Genomic DNA, 7,500 nt, shown 5'->3' with positions numbered 1-7,500 from the left:
TATATGTTAAGGTTTGCTGTTGGCCAGGGATCCCTTGTAAAGCACTTTTAACTCGTTTAGTGGATCTTGCGCTATGTAAATGCTCAAGTTTGATTTTTAAAGCATTTATACCTAGGTCCCTTGTCCATTTCAGAAATATGTTAATTTTCGCTTCCGCATCTGTCTCTTATTTAGACGTACAGCTAATTCATTCTCGACGGACCGATATCCAGAAACTGTTGGCGTTCAAAGTGACAGTAACTCATGAAAACTAAACGTGTAAACGAAGAAATTAATAGATGTCATGGCAGGTTTTAGTCAGATAACAGTTAAATTCTTCTTTTACACACTCAGTTTTCATGCGTTGTCACTTCGCCTACATTTTCCTTATATCCGTCCGACCGTGAATGAATTAATTGTACTTGTGCGGTCTAGTGGTATCTGGGTTCGAACCTCGCTCGGCGCATAGTTGAGTCCTTGGAATAGGCTCTTTACTCACATTCTCTCACTGAACTCAGGTGTAAGATGAGTACCTGGCCGTCAACAGCGTTGTCTCTGTCCGAAAAAAAATATAATAATATCGCCTAATAATATCGTCATGTCCCGTCCTACACATTAAGCGTTGCTGTTGTCCAGGAACCCTTTGTAAAGCGTTTTGAGCACGTTTAGTGGATCTTACGCTATGTAAATGCTCAAGTTTGATTTTTAAAGCATTTATATCTAGGTCCCTTGTCCATTTCAGAAATATGTTAATTTTCGCTTCCGCATCTGTCTCTTATGCCCCATTTAGACGTACAGCTAATTCATTCTCGACGGACCGATATCCAGAAACTGTTGGCGTTCAAAGTGACAGTAACTCATGAAAACTAAACGTGTAAACGAAGAAATGAACAGATGTCATGGAAGGTTTTAGTCAGATATCAGTTAAATTCTTCTTTTACACACTCAGTTTTCATGCGTTGTCACTTCGCCTACATTTTCCTTATATCCGTCCGACCGTGAATGAATTAATTGTACTTGTGCGGTCTAATGGTATCTGGGATCGAACCTCGCTCGGCGCATAATTGAGTTCTTGGAATAGGCTCTTTACTCACATTCTCTCACTGAACTCAGGTGTAAGATGAGTACCTGGCCGTCAACAGCGTTGTCTCTGTCCGAAAAAAATCTAATAATATCGCCAAACGGGCGTCATGTCCCGTCCTACATATTAAGTGTTGCTGTTGTCCAGGAACCCTTTGTAAAGCGCTTTGAGCACGTTTAGTGGATATTGCGCTATACTTAACTGTACGTTTGAATGGTCCATTAGCTCTTCCTTTTACAGAAGCGCAAGCGATCAACTGAAAAGTTGTAACGTTTTCCATGGATATTGATCGCGTTCGGCTATCTCAGGGTATCTCTATTACATTTTTCATATGTTCCTTTCAACCAAGACGACGTCCTTGAAGTATTTATATCATCCTTTTGAATTTTAAAAAATCGATATTTCTGGTAAATAATTGGCATGCTCAGCAAAATTGACATTCGGACGTATCACGATTAAAGTTTCGTTAATGCAAATTATAGACTATTCATCAAGGAGAAGAAGAAGAAGAAGAAGAAGAAGAAGAAGAAGAAGAAGAAGAAGAAGAAGAAGAAGAAGAAGAAGAAGAAGAAGAAGAAGAAGAAGAAGAAGAAGAAGAAGAAGAAGAAGAAGAAGAAGAAGAAGAAGAAGAAGAAGAAAAGAAGAAGAAGAAGAAGAAGAGAAGAAGAAGAAGAAGAAGAAGAAAGAAGAAGAAGAAGAAGAAGAAGAAGAAGAAGAAAAGAAGAAGAAGAAGAAGAAGAAGAAGAAGAAGAAGAAGAAGAAGAAGAAGAAGAAGAAGAAGAAGAAGAAGAAGAAAGAAGAAGAAGAAGAAGAAGAAGAAGAAGAAGAAGAAGAAGAAGAAGAAGAAAAAGAAGAAGAAGAAGAAGAAGAAGAAGAAGAAGAAGAAGAAGAAGAAGAAGAAGAAGAAGAAGAAAGAAGAAGAAGAAGAAGAAGAAGAAGAAGAAGAAGAAGAAGAAGAAGAAGAAGAAGAATACAATTGAATTATTGAAAACGTTAACGAAGCAAAATCTTGGGATTGAGATCTAGACGATCAGCTGGTAGAGCATTCGCCTCACAATCAAAGGTTACCGGTATCGATCCGGCTGTAGAGAGGGTTTCTTGTGACCCCTTTATCCACCCATCAATTATATTGGTCCATCAGTTAGATCTTGTGAAGAGTGCTTTGGAATAGACTAGAGTCCTATCAAAAGGAGAACAAACAACTGTTACTTTCTGTTAAACGTTAAAGACACCGAGAGTGTGATGGCTTTAAAATAATGAACAAGAAGAAGGTGAAATTGAATATTTAGATTTTGTTCATATTTTTATCGTTAAGCTTAAGACAAGCTCTCATCGCTGAAATTGTGTCACTAGCTTTATATAAATATTTCTTGCTAAGAAATTCAGAAGTAATAAAAAGGAAGTCAGGTATAATAAAAACGACGTGTGTGTATATATATGTATATATATATATATATATATATATATATATATATATATATATATATATATATATATATATATATATGTCGGAACTCACTTATGGGCCTAGTTTAACATTATTGTAATGGACAATATTTTGTCTGATATTTTTTTTCTTTGAGATTTCCATTACAACCATGAGCCCAAAAGGACCTGCAAATAAGTGCACGTCGAATAAAAAGATTCCCATAATGAAATGAAGAGACATGAATTGAAAACATTTCTCATTATCGTAAGATTTAAACCAATGGAAGTCTAATGCCTACCCATAATACGTATTAAGGGCAATCATGTTGAGCGTTTGTTGTTATAATATTTATAACGTTCATCAAAGTGACGGCAATGTTTGTTGTTGTTTTGTTGTTTGTTTTTTTCTTGTTTTTTTTCTTTTTTCTTTTTTTCTGTTTCTTTTTTTTTTTTTTTTTTTGGGGGGGGGTTGTTTGTTTGTTTTTGTTTGTTTTGTTTTTTTTTTGTTTTTTTTGTTTGTTTTTTTTGTTTTTTTTGGGGGGGGGGGGGGGTTGGTTGAAAACTTTGAATTTTTAGAATAATTAAAACATGCAGGTCAGGTGTGCAAAGTAAACGATTTGGGTGTGGTGTCTGAACTTGGCAGGCAAGTCACCCTAACAATGACATTTTTTGAAGGGATATTCGAGTGTAAACGGAAAACATTTATTGATATAAAAATAAGAAGAAAAAAATAATGCTTTACCGCGTTTTCTTAAACAGGGTTAATGTGTTTAGACCTCTTTATTTGTGCACCTGGCAAAATGCCTTCAATTCACAATAAACATTACAGTTCGCGGCGCGAAGTCAAATGCTTACCAGTTGGACTGATAATACACAATCAAACTACTATCAAGACGAAATATTTAAAAAGTTAGCCGTTTTTGATCAGCCAGAGAGAAGAAAGCATATCTTTGACAAGCAAAATGACAAAAACCACAAAAAGCAGAGGGAAGTAGACTTACTTGTATTATAATCGACGCTTTATTTTATCAACTAAAAACATGGGAGCAATTCATGTAAGGGTATATAGGGGCTATAGGGGGCAATTCTCTTCGGGGGAGGGGGGTTCATTATTAATTAATCATTCAATTACGTTACCCTGTGTTTGGGCATTTTATACTATACACAACTATGTGTGTGAGTAACTCGTTTGCGTTTAAGGCCATTGTGTGTGAATAATTATGTAGTATTTGCGGTGGCAATCAAATATCATTAAAATAGCTATAGGGTCGTCACTACTCATTCGTGCTATGTCCTGCTATCGTGTGTGTGTGTGTGTGTGTGTGTGTGTGTGTGTGTCTGTGTGTGTGACACGCGGCTATCATGTAACCACTAATTGTGTATAATTTAATGCGTTGTTGATGATGATGATGATGATGATGATGATAACAATAATGATAATAATAATAACAACAACAACAACAATAATAATATAATAATAATAATAAATAATAATATAATAATAAATAATAATAATAATAATAATAATATAATAATAATAATAATAATAATAATAATAATAATAATAATAATAATAATAATAATAAATAATAATAATAATAATAATAATAATAATAATAATAAATAATAATAATAATAATAATAATAATAATAATATAATAATAATAATAATATAATAATAATAATAATAATAATAATAATAATAATAATAATAATAATAATAATAATAATACGATAATAATAATAATAATAATAATAATAATAATAATAATAATAATAATAATAATAATAATAATAATAATAATAATAATAATAATAATAATAATAATCTTCCGATGTCGGATATCTCATTTTGTTCCTGACATGTCCTCAAAGGCTGTTGTTCTGTTATAAAGATTGGTGCCGTTCGCCAATTTCCGTTTCCTTTGGGATTCGCGACTAGAGGAAGTAGTCATTTGTGTCTTAAAATAACAAAACGCATTCTTCAGGTTCAAGACTTTTGGAAATTTGGAGCCATCTTAATTTATCTCTATTATTAGGGAAATGCGTTTGATTCCATTCCTTAGTTGTGTCCAACACAATGCACATTATTACATGTGGAATTTTTTGTGTAAACAACATTTCTCAAAGTTTGATGGCTTCTACGAGTGAACGAAAATCACAAATAACACCTACGCATGCGCAAATGAGCCACAACGCTGAGATGACAGTCCCGTGTGGCTTTGTAGTTGTAACTATTATTTTTTCACGAATCAAGGGACTCAAATAGGAAGCAAATGTATTGTCTCAATATGAAGAAAAAGAAATCATGTCGAAAACAAGAAAAATTGGTTTTGTCAATATACGGAACGTATAGCAAATAGAAATGAGGCATACGCGAACACATTGCTCATTGCATTACCCAAAAAGGCTGAAAACTGTACCTAAAAAACTAGTTGTCCATTAATTATGTAGCTCAACGAGCAGAATAATGGGCGACTGAAAATAGAATGCGAGATCTCAATGTATAAAAAAAAATACTCGTGGTTAGATGGAAATGGCCGTTCGATCGGATTGAAAGTTTGAGGTGTAGATGTAGAGAATAAAAAGGGTATGAAAGAGTGGGTGGATAGATAATTTGCAGACGATAGAGAATTAGTGAACGGAAGATTTATAGAAAGATAAAGGCTAAATGAACAGATAAAGAAATTAAGGGATGTGATAACATGATATATATATATGTGTGTGTGTGTGTGTGTGTGTGTGTTTGTGTGTGTATGTGTGTGTGTAATTCATCATTTTATTTATATATATATAAACATTCAGCAAATTTACTGATGGGGACGAGTGTTGGCTTTAGCCAAAGTTACTTTCAACGAAAATGGAGAAACAATGGGATGACATCATATATGTAAAATTTGATGATTATGAGACAGGAAATGTACTATTCTGTCAAAAGTCATAACTAACGCAGGGAAACACACAACAAACCAATAGCAAATAGGATTCAATAGTCTGATGTCACATCGCCCAGCAACGAGCAGCTTGGTTCTAAACAAAGCAAATCGGTATTTTTTATTCTCCATTCTGGCTAGACCGTTTTCACGTGTCATGTGATCAGAATGTATAAAAGTCAAAGCACGATCAGATTTATAATGTTTTTCTCCTCATCAGGACACACTTTTATGCTCGTTGGAGAAGTATGTCATAAGGGCATCCGCCATTGTTCCGATAGTTTAGAACCAGTTGCTAAGTTACTATGCGTCATTACGAGGGAAGTGACGTCACGACTGTTGAAGGCTATTTGTTTAAGAGGAAGCAGACAGATAATACATTTTTATGGTTTAAACTATGCTGATCCATTTACCTCAGCATATGTATAATGTTGGTATATATATAACATTATCCGGACACCCATCAGACATTTCGCAACGTAAGGAAAAGCCCTCGTTACAATCATAAACCTAAAAACAATTTTATTGAAACTTTAACGACCCTTTTTAGAAAAAGAAATTAGGTTTATTTTCGAGAAAAATTTACATGAGAATAGGAAGTTTGGCGACGGAATGTAAAGGGTTTATCTCATAGTTTGCGGCATTATGCATAACAATGCTCAGTAAGTGGCATGGAATGGACATTTGTTGATATGATAACCCTACCACCCTTTTTTGGTGCAAAAACTTCCCAGTGCCCATGGCCTGTATTTTCAGCATCGTCATCATCTTAATCGTTTCAGCATCACCGCCGTCGTCGTCCTTGTCATCATCATCATCACCATCATTATCATCATCATCATCATCGTCATCATCATCATCATAATTATCATTATTATCATCATCATTATTATTATTATTATCATCATCATCATCATCATTATTATTTATTATTATTATTATTATTATTGTTGTTGTTGTTGTTATTATTATTATTATTATCATCATCATTGTCAATTATTATTACCATTAATTTTTAGTATCATCATCATCATTATTGTTATTAATAATGATAATAATAATAATAATAATAATAATAATAATAATAATAATAATAATAATAATAATAATAATAATAATAATAATAATAATAATAATAATAACAATTATACCATTATTATGATTAGTATCATCATTGTTATTGTTATTTTAAAGATTATCTTTATAGCTATTGTTGTTGTTGTTGTTGTTATAATCATTATTATTATCATTATTATTGTTGCTTTTTTATTACTATTATCATTATCATTTTTGTAATCTCGGAAACCCTTTCTACTTCAAGGTTTAAGTTTGTTATCTCACTGTGCTTGCTGGGTGTAGCCGAGTAATACAACGCGCCAGCTTTCATTGATAACATCAATGGAACTCTTAATGTCAAAAGAGTTAGAGAAATCATTAAAAAATAGACATAACCAGCTTTTGTCCAGCTTTTGTAGATACATTTAGCAAAAGTTCAATTGTCAAATTATTAAATGAATTATCGAAGTAGGCATAACTAGTCATTACATTTCTAAACACAATTTTGAAAATTGAAAGCACAGACACACATCTGTTACATTAGCTATAATAAATATTTGATCTCAGCTCAAATTTCAGTAAATTATGGAGATTGGTGTCCGTTTTATTTCGGTCGTAAAGACATAACATCACGGTCAAAGACAAAATAATATAAATAATTTAAATAATGTGATTTGCACACTTGGATTGTTCATATACCGAATATTGCTACACATATGCTTGTATGGACAGTCCCTTCCCCTACCCAAGCATTAAAAAACACCAATAAATAAGCCTATCATTTATTTAAGAACTGAGAAGAAGACGATAATGGAATTATAAATAGAATGAAATTGACGTCACTCAGTTCTTTGTTATTGTTTTTAGTCAGACATTTTTATGAGTATCTTAAAATTGTATCAATTAGATTATAGATAGTATGCGCTTGGATAAGAAGCTCATAACATTGCCATCCGGAAGTATAACGGACCAACACACAAAACTGTGTGTATCCATGAACGTTTATAGTCAGGTTAATACAGT

General features: G+C 32.7%; 1 protein-coding gene across 5 annotated transcripts in view; it reads right to left on the bottom strand.

Annotated features, from left to right (window-relative positions):
- Nucleotides 1–7,500, bottom strand: part of LOC144963029 (synaptotagmin-14-like) — a 161,511-nt gene that overhangs the window by 113,096 nt on the left and 40,915 nt on the right. The window lies entirely within an intron of this gene.

This window comes from Berghia stephanieae, chromosome 1 (assembly GCF_034508935.2).
Source record: "Berghia stephanieae isolate SIO BIC M18660-M18661 chromosome 1, UCSD_Bste_1.3, whole genome shotgun sequence".
Taxonomy (NCBI): domain Eukaryota; kingdom Metazoa; phylum Mollusca; class Gastropoda; order Nudibranchia; family Aeolidiidae; genus Berghia; species Berghia stephanieae.
This window is presented reverse-complemented; position numbering and strand designations above follow the sequence as displayed.